At 37.7% G+C, this 20,889-nt stretch overlaps 1 protein-coding gene across 3 annotated transcripts in view; it reads right to left on the reverse strand.

Annotated features, from left to right (window-relative positions):
- Positions 1–20,889, reverse strand: part of NAV3 (neuron navigator 3) — a 543,191-nt gene that overhangs the window by 271,747 nt on the left and 250,555 nt on the right. The window contains exon 3 of one of the 3 annotated variants that reach the window (XM_061454723.1): positions 740–827. The exons of the other annotated variants lie outside the window; for them this stretch is intronic. The gene's annotated coding sequence lies outside the window, so the exon portion shown is untranslated. The remainder of the gene's footprint in view (positions 1–739; positions 828–20,889) is intronic. 3 annotated transcript variants of the gene reach the window in all.

Consider the following 20,889-nt stretch of genomic DNA (forward strand, 5'->3'; position numbering starts at 1 on the left):
AGCTTTTTCCCCTGAGAAAATCTGTAACAACAATACAGAAGACACATTTTTCAGCACTGACACAGGCAGCATGCACGACTGTCCAGCTTCCCTTCAAGTCTGCAGAACTGTTATTTTGCTAATTTCTAGACCACTATGAGTTCACTTGACAGCTCAAAAAGTTCTCTAAATCCGTATTTTTAAAACTGTTACACAACTAGATTGCAATCATTCAACCCATTACAAATAAAAATAATTTCACTAAAGTGAACTTTATGCTCTGGGTAAACTTCATCCCTGGTGTAAATTTACTTAATTCCAGTGAATTTTCCTTGAGCAGGAAAGAATTTGTTGTTTATATTATACACCAAAAATTTGTTAGATTTAACAAAATATGAATTCTTCTTATATCTTCTGTTTAAACATTAACCCAGTAGGTTTTTGGGTGAAACAGTTTTGCTGATAAAGCCACCTTTTGCTGTCTGCAGAAGCCAGCAGGGTCACAGAGATGTGCATGTTTGTGGCTTCAACCCACCCTGTTTGTCCACAAAACACCAAAGTACCTGGAGCCCATAAATTTTGACATTGTCTAAGTGGGACTAGAGAATTGCTTTTCTTTGATCTGGGATTTCAAGAATCCCACATTTTCTCCCTATTTCTTGAAAGACAGCTGGTTTCAGTTAAAATAAAAACATTAAACAGGAGAATTTCCCAACAGGAAGCAGAGTCAAAGTCAGTCAAACCTTAGCACCACACATACCTTTTGGATTATACCCTCACCTGGGTGTGAATATCCCCAGTCATTTCAGACTTCAGCTTAGGCCACCTCAAGTTCTCACCAGTCGTATCTGGTTTTACATAGTACAAATGAAAGCAAAATCTTACAAACTATTCCTTAACAAGATAAGCTGTTGAAAGGCTAGAATTTTAAAGATCTCTGAGTAATCAATTCTCACTGATTTCAAGGGAAGGGAGAGGAAAAATCCATCCCTAATTGCAGTGGTCTCAGGGAACCCAAGAGCCAAGCCCAATTTCCACAAATATCTTTCCACAGTCAGAAATCTTTCCATAGACTTCAATGGCCACATGTGCTCAATAGTTCTCACTCAAGGACTCTGAGGCTTGGATTATATTATTCATTTATGTAAATCAGTTCAAAGAAAATGTAGAAATTAGTGGGGATGGTAGAAACTTTAAGGCCATTATGAGATTTGCTTAAATTGGCAGGACAAACTATTCAGGATCACTTCTATGAACTCTTTGAAACAAATCTGGCTTAAGTAGAAGCTTTTTTGAACTGATTAAAAAAATTATCAAGGCTGGTTTTAAAAATTTATTTATTCAAATTCTCTTATTCCACTGGCAGCCAAATTGAAGTCAAAACTCATCTGTGAATGGAAAAAGATCATTTGAATGGCAGGGGGTTATGTAAAGGCTAAGACTTCTTGCCCAGAACTAAATCTGTGATTATTATATTCAAAGTGCTAGTCTGAAAAGTCAGAAAAGGACTTAGAACCTGAAAACATAAGATGATTTTTAAATTATTTTGAATCCATATGAACATGTTGGCTTTCTCCTTTCCTGAATGCCACTGAGAGCAGGCATTAGCTTTTGCCATGACACGCACTATCTGAGCAAACCTTCTATTCCCAAATGTCTTCTAACTCCCATGCCCCAGAGTTTTGACTCTAAAAGCAGGGCTCCCAGAGTTTTTCTGAAGTCTGCTACAAACCTTCTTATAGCTATTGATTTTATATAGATTAGACTGTTCTATAATAGCAATGGAAAGTAGTAACAAACCCCTATGCTCCTTTTTTGTGTGTTTCTACAGTAAATAAGAGTCATAGCCACAGACCAGGACCAAAAGAGCTGTATAGAGAACAAAAAAGAGTCTGTCCTCCCCCAGGGAATTGCAAGGTGGCGAGATGTCATCTGGATTTTGCGGGTGATACCTCGCTATCATGTATATACCAGTCTGTTACAAGAGACCTAACTGTGAAACACGGCAAGACCAGTAAGCCATCACAGCTATGACACAAAGAAAATTACTTCAAGCCTTATGATCTTTCAGCCAGTAGAATGCAGACGGAGCAGAGTAGATACTCAGAAAATGTATCTACTTGTAGAAAAAGCAAAATGATAGATTATCTATCTGTTCATTCATTCCTTCATTCATCCATCCATCCTTCCAACCATCCATCCCCCAAAAATGTGATGAGACCCTAGCCATTCATTATTTTCATGATCATTTTATTCATATACCTACATATCAAACAGTATTACTGTATTCTTATGCTTACAGTAAGGGGCATTTATGAGTCATGACTTGGATTCTACAATAGTTTCATCATTACCCATGCTACTGTCATTCAACTGATCAATGTAGGAAAAAATCCAGATTATTATGCATAGCCCATGACTGCATTTCAGTTAAAAATCCTATGACATAAGATGCCTTCTAAGCCTTCTAAAGCCCTTAATTATATAGATTTGAAAATGTACCATATAACTATTATGGACCCAGATTGAAATTAATATTGGGTTTTCTTTCCCCTTTTAAAAAAATCCTTACTCGCCATAATTTTTTTGCTTTAAAGATTCTACACTAAATCCAGGACTAAAAGTCACTAAATATATCTTCCTGCTTGCAGCACGAACAGTTTTGAAACAAGCAGTGTGTTGAGAGTGTGTTAGCTGTATGCATATATTACTGTACTTAACTTTAAATATTCTTTCTCATAGTAAGTCAAAGATGATGAGGTACAGATTAAAATACATGAGTTCAATTCAAGTGGAATAAGCCAAGGCATACAAGTAACCTTCAGCTGTGAACTAGAGTAATGTACTTCCTATGGGTTTGATCCTGCAGATCTAACACATACTCATTTCTCATTGCCATCAGGAGTTCAATCATCAGATGCAGACTGTAACGACATATCCATTTCAAGCCATTAGGCAAGTTGAAGCTGGTGGGAGTTGAGCAGATCTAGACAGTAGATGACTCTGAGGGTTTTGCTAATTTGTTCACCATCCTTTGAAGCACAAAAGCAGGAAAGGAAACCACATGAAATATGAAATCATCCCACATTTTCAAGAAGGTTTTGAAACAATTAAAACCCACTACTATAATAGATATATATATGCTAGTTGGTTCTCTAAGAAAGACAGAAAAATTGTCATAGAAGGAATAAACTTTCCACTCACAAGTATAACAGCAGAGTACATGTTTGGTTGTTATCCACTGGGCAACACAATAAATATTGCGCACCTAATAAATAACTGTTAAAGCATGAGCTTTTATATTTCAGGCAATGGTGATTTCATTGGGAATTTAATTTAGATATTTCCCCGACTTTGAAACTATCCAACCATCATAGTTTTAAATCTGGAGTGGGACTTGACAGATTTCCAAAAATATGAAAACATGGTAACAAAGGAAATAAAAACTAGATAAAATATATTTAGAAAATCTACATTTCAGCCTGCAAATCATTAAGAGCAAATTATTCCTTTTTTACTTTAAAAAGTATTTTTACTCCTACTTCTTATCTGTAAACTACTTATTTCTCTTTCAAAATTCTTCTTTCAAACTGACCTGTTTAAATTACCTTTTAAATTGGGCGGTGATCAATTTAAATGATTAATTACATCCAGCAAAGCATTGAAAAGCATACCTTCTCTACATTTCTTCCAAATATTTAACTTTTAATTTTGAAAGTGTTTCATTTCAAAACATTCCAGATGTTTTACTTCAGGATGTACAAAAAAACCATGTAAAACACACTGGATGAAATAAAATATTTTTCTCTCTCTAAAACAACTTTAAAATTTTAAAATAGAGTTGCACAGCTCTAGGGCAAAAGAGGAATAGCTGATGTTGGCAAGCAGCTGTTGTGAAACACGTCTGTTTCACAAACGAATCATAATTGTCTCTCTTGAAACTTGTGCTCCCCCATCTGTCTGTTGTATCCGTTACAGAGAGGAACAGGTCTCTATCAAATTATGAACTACATTTTGTATGATGTTAGAACACATGTCCCAACTTGCCCAAAGCAAAACTATCAAATTACTTCCCAGCCAGCTGCCCTTCCTGCAAAAGACGCTTGATGTCTTAGTAGAAGATTAACGTTGAAAAACCATTCAGGCTGCAATGGTTTGACCAATGTTAACCCATGGAATAGTTATTTAATTTTATGCAGGGAGAAAGTAGGACTGGGGAGACAACTGAATGTGGAGAAGAAGCCTTTGAGAAGACCAGCAGAAGTCTTAGTTAAGACCTGGTCTGTACTAAGAGAAAGAAATTGCTCCAGGAAGTAAGAGGATTTAAGAGGTAGAAGGGGTTTTGCCTGTTCTAGGACACATGCAGGCATGGATTCATCTCATGCATCTTCACAGATCTAAGTCTGAGCAAGCTAGTGTCAGCTGTAATTATCCTCAGTAGACAGAAACTAGAGGCTATTTTAAGGATGAAACTAATCAGCGTCCTGAGATGTCTATTTCCTTCTACTGGCCATATTGTGAGTCTCCCTTAGGTATGATTGAATTTCAGACAGTTTCAAGTTACTTAATATGTCTACCTTAAATTAAACTATTCATACCTTCTTCCTCCTGCACCCAACATTATTCCTCTTCCATGCCACAGCCCTCTTGCCCCTTGGCAGTGACAATCATGCTTGGGTTTTTTTAGGGAGGAATAAATTGTCTAATCTGACTCCATCACAGTCCACAATGTTTTGTGAAGAATGGAAGATACGGCTTCATATCATGTTTATAGAAGACAGAATTAAGCCTGGACCAGCCAGAACCAGGACAAACACTCTAAACCCTGCATTCTGTCTAAAAAAGTTTCCATGCCACTGGCAGTTTTGTGAATCTGTGTAATATTTTTGTTAATTTCTTTTAACAATCCATGACAAACCCAAGTGTTTTTTGCTCCTGGGACTGTGCATTTCTAAAAGATAAAACCATTTACACACACATACACATTTTGGGGGGTTTTCCTCTTCTTTTTCATTTGCTTGAAAATTGCAATATTTTGTCAATTTCATTGGCAAAATAGACAGACAGTATATTGTGAGTCAATCTAAAGTCAATCTCAAGCTCAATAACGTGAATTTCATGTTACTTGAATTATCCAACACAAACTAAATTTTGGTGCCATGGGCAAGGGCATCCTAGACCACCACTAGTCACCAAAGATCTATTTTGAGAGTGGGACTACGCATCAGTCCCAGATGTATGAATGGTGGTGACTATGTTCCTTCCAAAGCCAGATGAGATGGAAACAATTTGTTCCACTTGCCACGCAGGATCCCTTGCATAAACTTGGACTGCAAGTTCTTCAGACCAATAGCTCATTCTATGTATCTCCAAAGTGATGGCTGCCAAACTTTCTGGACAACTTTTAGCCTGTAATACTGCTGCAGACCTCTATGTACCCTCATAAGGAAACTACGAATCAGAACTTGAGACAGATACTAAAGACGAATGCTGAGCACAACCCTGGCTTTGCTATAACCTCTGCGATAATCTGAGACCTCCAGTTTTGCATCAGATAGCATAAGACCTGTTTCACTTAAGTATAATACTAAGCCCAAACAGCAGTAAAAAGACAATGCTACTATTTTATTCCTCACCATACATACAGGACCATTCAAGTGGTGAATACCATTAGAAATAACAGTAATAGGGTAAAAGAACTGCACTACTGCTAAATTCGCATGGAGCAAATATGAGTCTCATACAGTATAAAATCAGTCTCAATTCTCAACAACTTTTGTACATACCCACAAATTTGAATATAGTTTTTGGCAAGCAAATAATTGATCCCAATGCAGCTGCAAGTCACAGCTTTGCAACAAACGCTCACCTTTCGCCAATGACTAACAATTTTATGCACAGCACAAGACACCCACACATGAATTGAATATCAGGCAATCGTCTCCAGTTCTGTTCCCAAGTGCTTCCAATATAACACTTGACCACCTACTGCTAGCCACATGTTAACGATGTACCCACATTCAAAAACCTTCTTTGGAATGCTGAGAAGGAATAAGGTAGCAAAAGGAGTATCTACTTGGGCAAACTTGACAACAATAGCTATTTACATTTAAACAATCTGTTGAACCTTTAAGATTTCTTTAGAGTACTTCAGCTCCAGAGTATTAACAGCAGAATGACATCAGTGTATGTTATAATTTATGTGGTTGAAGGGCAGCAGGTTAAAGAAAAAATTAATTTAAGTACTTCAAAAGGTATGTCAATGCAAAAACCAGAAACTTCTTTATCTTGGGAATAGCTTGTATGTATTTAGCAGGAAAAAATTCTAAAAAATTAATAGTGGATCAAAGTACTGTTTTTCCACTTGTGGTTGTGCTTTAGCCATTTAATTCTTTCTGCCCACATCCCACTCCTTAAAAACAGTTGCTTATGCAGGCATATATGATAATACTACAGTCTCTTACCACACATTTATCCTTTAGTGTTGTTGCTTATGGATGGTCCTTACAGTATATTTTGGCTCAAAGGCACAAACTCACTCTTAATTTCCTCTCTGATTTCTTTTCTGCCTTCAGGATACAAGAGATCCAAGAATATCAGCTCAAAAGTAGTACAGAACTATCTGGAATATTTGTGCCTAAGAAAGGTTCTCCAGAGGGCATCTGACAGACCCCCAATCATGGAGGGAGATTCTATACCTGGGTCACACAAATCAGATCACTGCCTGAACATTTCTTCACCATCTACTGTGAAAGAGACTATACAGCTTTTCTAAGGAACCTGGCCTAATACTTTACCTTCAAAGCACTTAGAAAGCTTTTCCCAGCACCTGGTGTGTTGGTACCAGCATGTATTCTGGCTCAGGAGAAGTTTGGATGACAAGAGAGTCAGTGTATGGGGGTGGCCTTTGGCAGCAGGAAGTATTAGGTTTGTTGCTCTTGTAACTTGGGAAGTCGCCCTAAAATTTTTATTTTGGCCAACACCTCAGTAAGATTTGTCAAATTCTATTCTGTCACTGATCATGCTTTTGAAAAGTCTAAATCCTTAGCTACTGATTTTATAACATCTCACACTGCATTTTTTCCACCTGATTTCAAGCCAGAGCGGGGAAAAAATCCATTAGTATTAATAACTTTCCTCTTCATACAATGTTACTACAGTCTTTCCTTCAATAGATAATTCATCAATATACAGGGAAAGCAAGCAAAAAGATTTTTAATATAATTAGGCGAAGATCATCCAAATACAAATACTTTGAAATATGCACACATTTTAAAAACAAAGTCTGTAATTCTATAAACATTTGTATATTTAACTCTTTTTAACATAAATGGCAAATTTTAGCAAAATTAATTAATTAGTGGGAATTGTACAACTAAATCTTTTTGAGGCCTCTTAAAATTCCCTTTGAATTTCTCCTACAGGATTATATCAAAGAAAAAAGAATAATTTCACGAGGCTACTATTTGGAGTTTTTACTGCGTCAGCTTTATATACTAATGAAGTGTCTCTTCAATAAAATAGTAAACTTGCATGATTACCAAATAAGAGTGTAATTATTGATTATTTTAAAATACTTCAGAGATCAGCGCTTTGGTTAACACTTTATTTGTAGCCCCAGCAGCTTAATACTGTCGAACACTTGCATGCCTTAGTAGCTCAATAGATCTATTACTGGTTTCACAGCAGGCAGGGCTGGCACTTGTACTCTGCAGCTCTTCACAGACCTGAGCACAAGGGGAACTGTTAGTTTATAACAACTTTTCATTTAAATAAAAGGAGATAAAGACCCTTCCCCATTCCTACTCAGAAGAAGCAGACTTTCCAAAAGCAGACCTGTGGACAGAGGCCATATCTGAACAGGGGGCCCTTGGGAGCAACTCTGAGCTCCCATACCCTAACAGGGCACACACAACCCCACACTGTCCCAAGGGTCTTGTCAACTTTTGGCTTCTCTCTTCACCTTCCCTACCACAGAGCACTTCAATCAATTCCCATCTCCAGACAACCTTGGAAGTAGGATACTGGGAAACAGCTCATCAGAGATTCACAGATAGATTAGGATGTTACCTAAAAAGTAGATTGTGGCACCAGATTCTTATCTTTAACCTCCTTGTACTGCAGAGGCACCACAGAGAATGCCATTCTAGCTACAAATAACCAAGGAGCAATCACCTGTTGGGTCTATCTTCACAACAAGTGGAGATGTAATACAGACAGCACACCCTAAGGACAATCTACTATCATTCAATAATATAGAATTCCTCAGACTGTTCTAATGCGCACCGAAGTCAATCGACACCAGCATCCTCTGCAGTCAGGTCTGCTGTCTTTTTGGTTGTGTCTGGGTCCCATCAATAAAAAATAAGTGAATTTGGCTTTCAGGCAAGAAACTAATTGTGTTTCCTTAAGCTATATTTCAGCAAGAGGCTGGAAATATGTATGCACGTGTATGCAGACTGGCTTCATTTCCACCTTTAAAAAATTGCCTCTAACGTTTACTGAGGTTTAGTTTTCCTCTTATTCGATTCTTGGGCAATTTAATCTTAATTTTGCCCATGCAAATTATAACCAGGCACTCCAGAGTAATGCGCACATTTGAGCAGTGATTAGAATTGAATCAATGTAAAAAACAGAATGAGTTAGAAAAGACACTTGATAGCAAAGTGTATTTTTAGGCTCAGTATTGGAAAGTTCACTCAAAGAAAGAGTAAATATGAATATAACCATAATTACTTTAATCTACATGTCAGTTAATTGCTAGGTATGAAATCCTTGAAGATTAATGCTTTAAACCTAAAATCCAGTCAGCCCCAGTTTCAGTATTCATAAAACAAAATGGTGGGTAGTGCTGTGTCTTTGCAGTATTTCAAAACAGAATAATTAACCACTCAAATGTTCCTCGTTTTAAAGAGTAAACAATATATCTGTGGATGAACAGCAGTATTTCAAGAGTAAGAACCACTAATACCACTAATTTTCAGTATCTTTGTACAGCTTCCTGGTTTTGTTTCACTATATGTCTAAAAACTCAAATGCTGAAATGCATATGCATGATATTATTTTTTTCTTTTGCATGTGGAAACAGCAGGAAAAGCTCGATGACTGTAGTGCAAGGATATGTTCAACTGATTTGTAAATGCAAAGGTAGTATATCAAAAGAAAATATAAAAATAAATTGTAAAGAAGAGTTAGAGTACAGTCAAGTCCAAGAATGAATGCTTTTTAAACTCCACATTTTATTATTTTTCCATATACAACATCTTGGAAACATTACAAACAGAAGTGCATGTATCTGGTGTCATAAAATGATTGTCAAGATATTTATTGAGTTTCAATCAAAAATTGTATATAGTCATTTTAAAGGAAGAAAATTAAATCTAAAGACTTATATGAAGCAATAAAAGATAACTGAAGGTCACAGACAGTCAGTCTCTTTATAGCAAATACATGTAGAAAAGGCACTGGAAGTCTAGAGGCAGCTCTGTGGGAGGAGGAAGAAAAAGCACTACTAACACCTCTGTTATTATAACAGGATATCCTATTTAACATTTCCCTCATCACAAAATGCTTTTTAGGAGAGTACTGCAAATCAAAATTTACCTAGATTATACAAAGGCTCAGTTCTAACAAACAGCATGTGTCTCTAATGTTTTGGCAAGTTACTATAAATGGGGATAGGTCCACCACAACTTTAGAAAGTAGACAGGCCCATACGACATTGTGTGGCCCATACACCACACAAAATGCAAAGATGCCTTGTAAATTTGCACTTTATTCTACGTTTATTTCAGTAACTTCCATTTCAGTTCAAATGGCTCAGATTTTGCTGCTCCCTACATTTTCTTTCCCATTCTGAAAGTCTTAGCTAGCATCTCCTGGAGACTTTGCCTTCCGTGTGACCCTGCTGATCATCTTGCTCCAAGGGCAGTTCTCCCTACCATGTCTTCCCGTGACATTTCAGAGAGAAAAATTCAGCTGAAATTTTTCACAGATTTTAGACTAATTAACCATTCCCTTGTGAAACAGTGGGAGACAGCATTTGGAGTGCCTAAGGAACTCTTAAATTAGGCAAGCCGATTTTGAGAATTAAAAAAGCTCAATGAAAAATCAGACAGTCACTAAAACCACCCCATGCACTACTGCAATACATATTTAAGATTTTCAGGCCTTTTAAAATCTGGTTTTAATAGAATCTCAATTCAATGTTTTTATAACAGTAAAGGTGACAAGCCAATAAAAATATTTGGCAAGTCAGTTTTTGCTAGAGTGGAACATAAGGAACCCAAGTTAAGACGGGTACAACAATCTAACCAACTCCATGTCTGTCATCCTTGAAAGCAAAACTGATCTCTATTTCACCATGGAAAAAGCTACAAAACTGTGGTTTTGCTGTAAAATGGGACAGAACATTTCAACCCAATTTGGGCAATAGAACCCAAAAAGGAAAAAAAAAAAAATAGGAAAGAGAACAAAAAGCTCTGTTTGATTTGGATTTAATTTATTTCATAAGCAAAAGAATGTAACACACTCAAGCTCAGGAGAGCAAATATTCAGGCATGAGAAAGGAGCAGGGAAAGAAATTTCACCCATTCTTTAAACTGTAAATTTCTGCACAGACATTGAGTCTATCTAGAACTGTTTTCAAAACGATACCTGGGCAAAGGAATAACTTGGTTCCTGAATGCTTTGTTAAAGGTGCACATAGAAGCCTCACACAGGAGACACACTTTCAAACTAGCCTAGCACATTCATTTTCTCCAAGGGAATGTTTTGTCTCTATAAACACGGCAGCAGCAGGGTCACAATCACTGTGTTTCATTTCAAGAGTTTTCAGCAGCATACAAAATTACATCCCTGGTTATCTCATCCAGGATGTTTGTATTTTTCCAAAAGCATTCACATGTCCAAACCTCTCGTTTTTTCATCTTGTTTTTTTTGTTGGTTTTTTTTTGTTTGTTTGTTTGTTTTTTTAATATGTGTCAAACATTGCTAAAGACTATTTGGCATATGTTCAGAATAATTATTAACACAAAGAGTATGTGGAGTCACCTGCTTCTGGATTATTCAGATCTCTTCTGTATTTGTGTTATTTACACAGGAAGGGAAGTAGAAGCTACAAGAATCTCTTTTCTTCTAACTAGGACATGGGACAAACACTAGAATTTACTACTCTAAAATATACAGAAGAAGAAATAATGCAAAATTTATTTCAAGACAACAGAATCGCCATATGCCATTATAAAAGATAAAAAGAGCATGTACATTATCTCCTGCAAGATTTAGACAAGCAAAGCAATGAAGTGTCTGAAATAGCCTAGTCTGAAATACATTGTTTAAAACTGGTGGATTTAGCCCAGGGGAAATACCATGGATTTGGTGCATGCATATGTCCCAGCTAGGTTTAAAAAGACCACAATTTTGCCTAACATCATTCAGTGTCTTCTGTACTCTGGCAAATGCCTTAATCCACTGGCAGTGCACACAACTGAGACCATTGTAGTGAAGAATGAAGACAAGGCAGGTCTTATTCCTTTGAAGGAGATATTTAGGATGGATACTTGGAAAATTCTTATTTAAGATGAAAAGTATTCAAGGATTACCCAACAAAAAGTGCAGGAAAGAAAGAGAAACTTTGGCTACACAAACCCAAGGAAACAGCCTGTTATATAACTTCTGTTAAGGTCAAAGAGGCAAAGCAGCTTTTATGACACAGAAGCTGCGGAAAATCCCAAGGAAATAAGAGATCAAAGCAAACCAAATCTCAAAAATAGGTCAATTTTTCCCAATATTAAACTCCAGATCAACATAAGTGGCATTTCCAACATATAATGAACATAAGCAAACTACTATTTTTCTTAACGCCATGATTTTTATCACTCCTACGGTAATACATACTTGAGTAGGTTCATTTCTTTTAGGTTTTTGTTTTGTTGTTGTTGGTTTTTTTCAACATAAAAAAAGGGGGGGGGGGACAGGGCTGCACCTATTATATGACTGTTATAATCAGACTAATCCATATAGAGGACAGAAATCCTTTTCCCTAGGCCAGACTTATCACAACATAACTGAGATAAATGGGCTACTGCAAATACCACACAAGGCCTTCTGTAGACAGCTGTACTGCAAAATAGAAAGAAGGTGCGAGAGGGCTGAAAGATGAAGCTCCTCAAATTAAGACTAGAAATTAGATGTACATTTCTTAATTGTCAGTGAATAACCAATAAAACAGTGTAACAAACAATGACTGTGATTTCTCTATCACTAGAAACATTTTAAGGAACACTAAATCTTTCCCCAAAAGGCAGACCATAGCTCAGCTACAGTTGTTGGAGACTGACTCAGAAATCCAGACCAGATATTCACAGAGTATTCATATCTGATGAGTCAGGTAACCTCAGTTTTAAGAAGAAAACAATTATGAAGCCAACCAGCAAATCTAAATGTAAAGGAGAGATTAAGAGCTAGGTGTGCATGCAACATAGTTGTCAGGCAGAAATAGCCCTGACTGACAGTGCAGACCTCTCTGAACTTAAATGCAGCCTCTGTTTATTAACAGCAAGAGAAAAAAGGCAGTTGATATAACACCACGAGCTATTGAAATATTAACTAGCACAAAATGGAAATAAAGACAAGAGTTCCTCCCCTCAAAAACATGTATTTGCTGTTCTTTGTCCTCTGAACTGGGTAGGGAATACCCAGAGCTGTTAGTCATTGTCCTGAATGACTGGAGGTAGATAGGAAAGGAATAATATCAGCTTTGAACACACAGGAGAACTGGACTGATTCAAGGAAGGGCTACTTCTGCTTTAAAGAGATTTTTCAGTATTACTAGCATGGCTAGAGCTGCCACAGGGCTGATTTCCATCCCAGGACTCAGTGGATGTTTTATTAACCGATGGTGAGACCAATCTGCTCATGCATAGCAGATATTTGCCTGAGGAGGCTGGTTTTTCTAAATGTCAAAGATGGCCACCATAAACATGGCATTTGCACTGCTCTATATAGATACCTCTCTCCAATCATCTACTAAACATGTATCATTAGAACATTTTAATGTTTTTACAAAGAGGTTTACTTCAAGTTTGTAGAAGAAAGTAGAAGAAAGATGACTTGCTTTCCAAGTGAACACAGCAAGATTGCCACTTTTCATGTCATCTCTTAAAAGTGGGATTTTGGGCTGAAATAACATTTCTGTATTGAACTGCTGCAAAACACTCAGCAGCTGCTGTCACTCAGAGATTTTCCTAGCTTGTACTCATCCACATTTTATTCAGTGTGGATCAACCAGTAAGCAAGTTATTTTCACAAACTTGTTCTTGACTAGGGCTGTGTACCCAAAAGCTTGACTTTTCCTTCAGCTGTATCAGCTGTTATAATAAAAGATACTACATCTCCCTACAAACTGTTAAATTCTCCTTTCATCAATTGAAGCTGAAATAACTGTGGATGAAAACATCACTTTCCCTCTGTCAAAGGCAAGTGTTGAATTCAGAAGGCTTAAAAGAGCCAAACGTCGGGCATTCAACATCTTGGTGAGATCTCATGAAAAAAAAAAAAAAAAGAATAAAGGCTAAAAAGCACCAAGTCTGCAGATGCCAGTTATAGTGGAAGCAAAAGTGAAAAAAAAAAGAAAGCTGCAACAAACGAAAATTATGTTAAAAAGGAAACCAGGCTGACACTAGACTGTCTGCTTTGATTTGTCTGGCCCCAGTTTCTGCACATGCTGCTGAAGAATGAAGGCCTCTCAATATCTTCTCCCCCTCCAAATGGAAGAGCGTTTGATGAGCAAAGGACTCAGAGCAGATTGAGACAGCGGGCTGCAAAGGCATGTTAATCTAGCAACACCAGGAAATACCGCCTATTAACAGCACTGTTTCAGATGCTTTACTTGGACCCAAGCCACACACATATTAAAATGTGTGAAGAATATGATGCATAATCAGTGAGCCAATTCCTCTTCCTGCAGGCTGTACAGGGAGGGACTCAATTCCCATCTGGTATGAATATGCCTTGCCCTCCTTGTTAATGGTATGAGGTTGATTTCTAGTAGCAGAGCGCCACCCTACCACCTCAAATGGAGTCCAAGTCACACCAGGTTACCTTGTGCAATGGAAGGAAGAGGAGATGGAAACCAGGAGTACCAGACAGCTTCACACCTGTCTCCATAGATTTTTCTTAGAGAAGGAGAAGAAAATGTTCTCCTATGTCCTAAGGTGCTTAACAGAAAAACTGTATTAGGCTATTGACAGATCTTTCTGGGATTGCTCTGTGAATACCAGAGGCTGAGAGGCATCACCATTATGGCACTAAGTGAGCCACTAGATGAGTAAGTGCTGTCCCCTGTGATGACTCCAGTTTCCTGCTAATCCTACCGAATCTGGCAGGTTTGACCATATGTCTTCCAAAAGAAGAAAAAAGTTGTGCATTTGCATAGTCTGATGAGAATTAATTTACAGGGTTTTTTAGGAGATGAGGGGACGGGAGTGGTGGGAGGAGGAAGGAGAGAGGACTGACACTGTCAGACGGCTCATGAGTTTATGCAATTATATAACTTTCTTTGACCTAGTGTGAAGTCTAGGATTTCATCTACAAAATTTTATTCTGCTCTGAGAGGTAACACATGTATTTTACCTTAGCTTGTACTTAGCTGAGAAGTTTATTCCCAACACTATCTTTGATGTAAGATCACCAAAGGAAAATGGTGCTGTGCGTGAACACAAGGAAGAACAGATGAGAGGTTTATTGATGAGTAACTACCCTGTTTCATAAAACATACTGCTGAGCACCACCATGACACAGGTGTCCCATGCCATAGTAGCTACTGGAAGTAAAGACTTTTTGTTTTAAATTCCTGCATCCAGAAGTTTATAACTTTGGTAGACAGATTACTATGATTGAGCAAAACAGCACCTTGTGAAACATTAATCTGGCACTATCATTAAATTAGTCATTACAGGGGCCTGAAAAACACCCTGACAACAGTGAAAGAGCTACTGTTTTGAAATAATGTGGTTTAAGAGACCTTGAATTTAAAGTGTAAGAGGTTGCATCACATGTGTCACAGACATTGTCTCAGCGGCAAAGGTACCACCATAAGAGGCATTGCACACTCTCCTTCAAAAGCATAAAGAATTGCAAAAAGCATCCATTAAAAATCTGCAGCTGTACTTTTGTATTTATTACCTACACATGACAGTCTAATGCCCAAAGTTCATGGCTTTTTGAGGGCCATTTCAATATCCATGAAGAAGCCTGAGGACAAGTGCGTATTTCATACCCACAGAGAAATTCTATGTATTGTTTGTTAAGCACAGAAAGAAAGCAAAAGATTTACGCTACTTTTTGCATTGAGGTGAGATAAAAGTAGCCCCAAAGCTAAGAGTTTCTAAATGCCACAAAATGTCTTCCTGAACACATCCTGACAAACAGCTGTATGCGGTTTTTTAAATGTATGGTATTCCTTGTAGGATGAAAATAAAGTGCTTTGGAAAAACACTTGGGGCAAAGTTTACCATTGCTTAAATAAATGTTTACAGTAGGATTTCTGACTTCCATAAAGTCAAGATGCTTTTCGATATTTGGAGAAGAAAAAAAAAAAGCAGATACGTACCTCCACCTCCTATACAAGAGTTCCCTTTTAAACTGCAGACCTGATCTTCAGAGTTCCACAGTAAGACTGCTTGCATATATACAGAATAAAATTGTTTTAATATTGATACAATTTCCCCTGCCCCAAAGTCTGTGCAAATTGCATATATTGAAACAATGTCTGAATCTGGCTTTAAACATCTACCAAATAGTTAGTCTGAGTTAATATTAACTGAATTATTAATAAGTGTGTAATGCCAAAGTGAAAACAAGACCTACATTACAAAGATTTGTGGACTTTGCACCTACTGGTATTCTGGAAAGAATTCCAATCCCAGGTATCTTTGTTACAAATTTACAGATGCACACACTCACACATATATATACAAACACACACACACACACACACACACACACACAAAAGTAGTTAAAGCCACTAATTGTTCATCTGAACACAAGAAACATCCAAAGAGAAAAAATGTGAAAACAAATATACTGTGATCTGACTGTATTGCCAAAGCCATTATATTTCTCATGATCATAATAATAATGAATAAAACATTTCAAACACACACATCCAGACTTGCCTTAGTGCAAACTACTTTACTTTCACTAGATCTAAAAAAATTGTTGATGAAAAGACAAATTACCTTCAAACAAGACAGATGTTTTCCACAGGCTCTAAATTAGTAAGGAAACATTAAAAAAAAACAAAATAAACCAATATTAAAGGAAAAATTAGCCATGTTAACACCATTTATGGCAGCTGCCGTATTAAAAAGAAACCAGATTACTCCATTAACATTTAGAAATCTGATACTTAAAATGTTTAAATGGTTGAATTGACAGTTCAGCATGCTGAAATCACAGTTCACAAACAAGGCTAATAGTGAAGCAGTAGCAAAATCCGCAGGCACAAGTTGCACTGAACAGGATATCACAGTTATAAAATGCTCTCATTAAACAAATAATACCAGTCATTATCAGGTGCTACACCACAAATTACACAGTGAATGGGGAAAAAAATCCAGTTCTATTTTAATTATTACCAAACATTTCTTTTTTTCATGTGGCTTAGTTCATAAATGTTAAGCACTTGTTCTGAACTATAGCATTTAAAAATTGACAGTGGATTTCTTAACATTCGGGTAATCCATAAAAATAACATGTTGATTTAAATTCAAGCAACATATTCGCCTTCCTATGAAAACTGCCCTTGGTATTTGACTTAAAGGCGGTGGATTGCTGTCTGAAAACACCGTCTGAAAAACAGACTGTTAGGAATTGGCCAGAGTGACTGCAGAAAATAAACAAAACAAGTAAAAGACCCTTATTCATTCGGGATTAAATTCACCCCTGTGCAGAGTGCTGGCACAAGACTTGTGTACTTCTTATGTCTCACTTAAGTCCCATTTTAGGAATAAGAGTGCATAAATTCATGGTATCACAAATATTTCCTAGACTCTATAAACTATATCTTTCCTTTCTCAAGCTTGTGAATTTCTCTCTTTCCTGCAGTATCCTCATGGAAAACCACTAAATAATTTATTCTTCCCAATCTGAACTACCATAGTTATGTCCCTGATTTTCCACGAGTATGTGCACAAGTTTCAGCCATTCTTGGGTTAATTTATTACTACTGTATTGTTCTTGAATTATCTCCTAATCAGAGACTATTAATGGAATATTGAACAATGTCCAATATATATATTTTTTCCCCTATTTTAGCCTTCTGTTCTTCTAGAAAGACAAATTAGATCAATTGCAGCATGAAAATAAAATGAACGTTTCTATTTCAGAATTCATGCAGAAGTTTACCCATGTGTTACAATACTTTTTCCACTATTTTCCTATCAAGATGCAGAATTTAGGGATGTGCCAAAAAATTTTCCAGTTGGAACCACTCTAGATGCCTTCTGGAAGGTATGTTCCCCAAAATTTCAACTTTCCATGGAACAATGCAGCTTTGATGATTTAGAAAAGTATGCCACAATGAAATGGAAAGAAAATATTGCTGTTTTTTCTCTGGTTGAGCCCTCGTGTATTGAAATAAGACCTCAGTGTCTTGCTTGAAATCACTCCAAAATCCCATTAAGCTTCATTTCCTGAGCCTGTTATGCAGTGAGTGAATTAGGTCCAACTGCTACTCTTGCACAAAGCACGGCTTGCTATGGCACTGCATCTCCTGTGATGTGGTACCCAGGGACACGTGCATCAGTGCTGTACTTGCACATGTGCAGAAGAAGCATCTGGTGAGAACAAGTGATCTGGTAGGTAGAGGGAATCAACAAAGCAACCACTATAAAGGTTGGTCACAGCAATGCTGCCAATAAGCTGTGCCAGTGCAGTGTGCGTGTTCCTAGCAAGAAAACACAGTGTCTTATCCTAGGTGCAGAAAATTAAATTTTGCCCACATGTCTGATCATGCTGTGGAAACTATTCCTTCTGGGAGCCTGGCTTGAAGACAAGAGTGTTTTGCTCTCTGACGAGCTCCCTTACAACCAAGAGTATTACAGTACAGAGCTTAAAGCATGGCTCTGGATCAACAGAACAGGGAATATTTTGTCATTTTTCTAGTGATAGATGATGGTTCCATTGCAAAAGTCAGACATTTCCAAGCAAAATCTGCAGTTCTCACACCTACACATACAGACAAGCCATAAAATTCAATTTTTTATCCCACATTAGCATTAATATATACTTCTGAATATTTATTATAGGCCACCCATTCCTAATTGGTTAGCTCTAGTAGCTTTCATTATTAATGGATCAACAATGAGCAAAGCATCACAGAATCCGTTATCAAAATACCAAGAAAAACTAAAACTTGCCTGTAAGACTGTAATGCCGGCTACTGTAGGAGACAAAAACAACCTCCCTCAACATCTGCAATTAGACATGACATGCCGTACACTGCTAGAAGGAGACTTAGAAAAGCATGATAACCTGCCATGCTGGATCGCATCCTCTAGTCCCATTTATCCAGCCTGCTTCTGCTGATGGTTATTACTGACTTCTCTGCCTGTAGGAAAAGATACTTTACTCAAAAAATGCACAGGCTAAGGAGGAAGATTTGAAAGATTTTGGTGACATTTTCCTCATTAGCAGTATAAAGGCCACCGAGAAAAGTGTTCCCATCAAACAGTAAAGAAGATGCTATATTTGGGCTTATCCTCAGACTGACAGCTGTGAAACGTAAGAAAGTACATGTTACACACTAATCCCTGAAAGTGTTTCCATCTCATAATACCCCTAATGAAATCTCTGAGATACTGAACAACTAATATAGAAACAAAGTACTTGTTTTATAATCTGTGAGAGGCAGTATGAATCTGAGATGGCAGTATGGAATGCTTAGCAACAGTTGCAGTAAAGATTTTGGATTCATATGAATAAATTGTTCCTGTTAAGATGTTTACCCTTCACACAGAATGCTGTTCAGTGTAGGCAACCTCAAAATATTAAAAAATTATCTTCATTGTTTGAACTACATTGCTGTTGATGCACTGCCCAACTGTGCAAAACTGTATTTCATTTGGAAAGATTTAAAGTGAAATAAAACCATTTCAAAGAGCATTCCCTTTAGATTGTCTCTGTGTTACATAGATGAAATAAATTCTTTCATTCCAAACATAGACAATAATACAGTTCTCCCAAGTTTTTAGACAGATGACCTACTAAACGACAATTAACAGCATATACTGAAGTACTGCTGTGTGTAACACATAGGGAACATAGCTCTAAGGACTTGCCTAAGCTAACCACTGCAAATAACTGCCTGTGACATCTGTCCTCAGCATCTCATAAAGAGCACGGGAAGAAAATTTATGTAACATGGACTAAAATGTACAATTGCTGATGAAACAGTATTGCTCCCACACATACAAAATGCGACGGTTAGAAGAGCTATCAAAAGCAATGAAGGGGGAAAGAACGAAAACATAGACCCCAGAATAACAAAATACAGATGGAGTGAAAAGATAGTTAAAGAAAAAAATAAACAATAAAAGAAACCTTAAACCACTTAGCTTCCTGAACTTTCCTCTCTCGAGGGTTTTACTCCTCAGTGCATTTCTATGCTACCTCTATACGAGTAAACAATTCATCTTTACAACAAATCCCAGAATTAGTGACATTAATAAAACTCTTACTGACTTTAAGAAGTTCAGGATTTTGACTCCCTCTTATAAGGAGAGACTGTGGGAGCTGGACCGGTTTAGTCTGGAGAAAAGAAGTCTGAGAAGGGATCTCATTAATATGTAGAAATATCTCAAAGGCGGGTGACAGGAGGATGGTGCCAGACTCTTTTCAGTGGTGCTCAGTGACAGGACAACGAGCAGTGGCCATAAACTAAAACACAAGAAGTTTCACCTCAATATGAGGAAGAACTTCTTTACTTGAGGGTGGCAGAGCACTGGAACAGGGTGCCCAGGAGAGTTGTGGAGTCTCCCTCTCTGGAGATATTCAAACCCACTTGGATGTGCTCCTGTGTAACCTGCTATTGGCTTGGCAGGGGCGTTGCACTAGACAATGTTGACTTGGAAGCACTTTTGCTATTGGCCAACAAAAGCAAAACAGCATCAAAATGCCAGAAGTCCATATTCCTGCTGCACAGGGGGGCGGGGAGGTGGTTATCAGTGTGAGTTGTGCTCTGAGACAGGCCCAGATTCCTGTTGAAAGTTTGACATTCCTACTATAATTTTAACCAAAATACATCCTCCTATGCCGCAGCTTGCTATTTTACATATGAACGTATGCTGCTTCAAATGTTAGTCGTATTTTCTAGGGTTTGACTTCTCAACAGTGAAGAGAGCTGTGATGTACTCTAGTGAGCTGAACTCAAGCTCATGCAGGCACATTCCCCAGGCCTAGAAGCACAGCACATGCAGATAGACAAGCAGGCGAATGAGCAACCTTGTATAGTGCCCTTTATCTCTCAGACATCCCTAGAGCACATCACTGTCTATCTGTTCCCCATTCTGCAGCTTCCCTCTAGGCTGTTCATGGCCACCAGCGAGGAAGATGGCTCCCCACTAGCTCCTGCTGCTAAGAAAACCACATGAGCAACCAGGCCTGCCTACTTTTGGGTTAAAATCCTGGCACTAGACAAGTCCGTGACAAAATCCCTCTTTACTTCAAAAGGATTGCAGTCCTGACCAGTGAAGTACTGCTGTGGTCCCCCTGTTGTCCTAACACGCTTTTTATCGTAGCTGAGAAACCTGTTCCTCAGTGCTCACTGTCTGGTTAACTGGGTGTATTGGTGTCCTTGTGGACATGCACTTTTTCCTTAGCGCGGCACCGATGGAAGGATTCCTCTTG

The sequence above is a fragment of the Pezoporus flaviventris genome, unplaced genomic scaffold (genome assembly GCF_033815535.1).
Source record: "Pezoporus flaviventris isolate CSIRO_AGI_PZ_B2104156 unplaced genomic scaffold, CSIRO_AGI_Pfla_v1 ptg000016l, whole genome shotgun sequence".
Taxonomy (NCBI): Eukaryota; Metazoa; Chordata; class Aves; order Psittaciformes; family Psittacidae; genus Pezoporus; species Pezoporus flaviventris.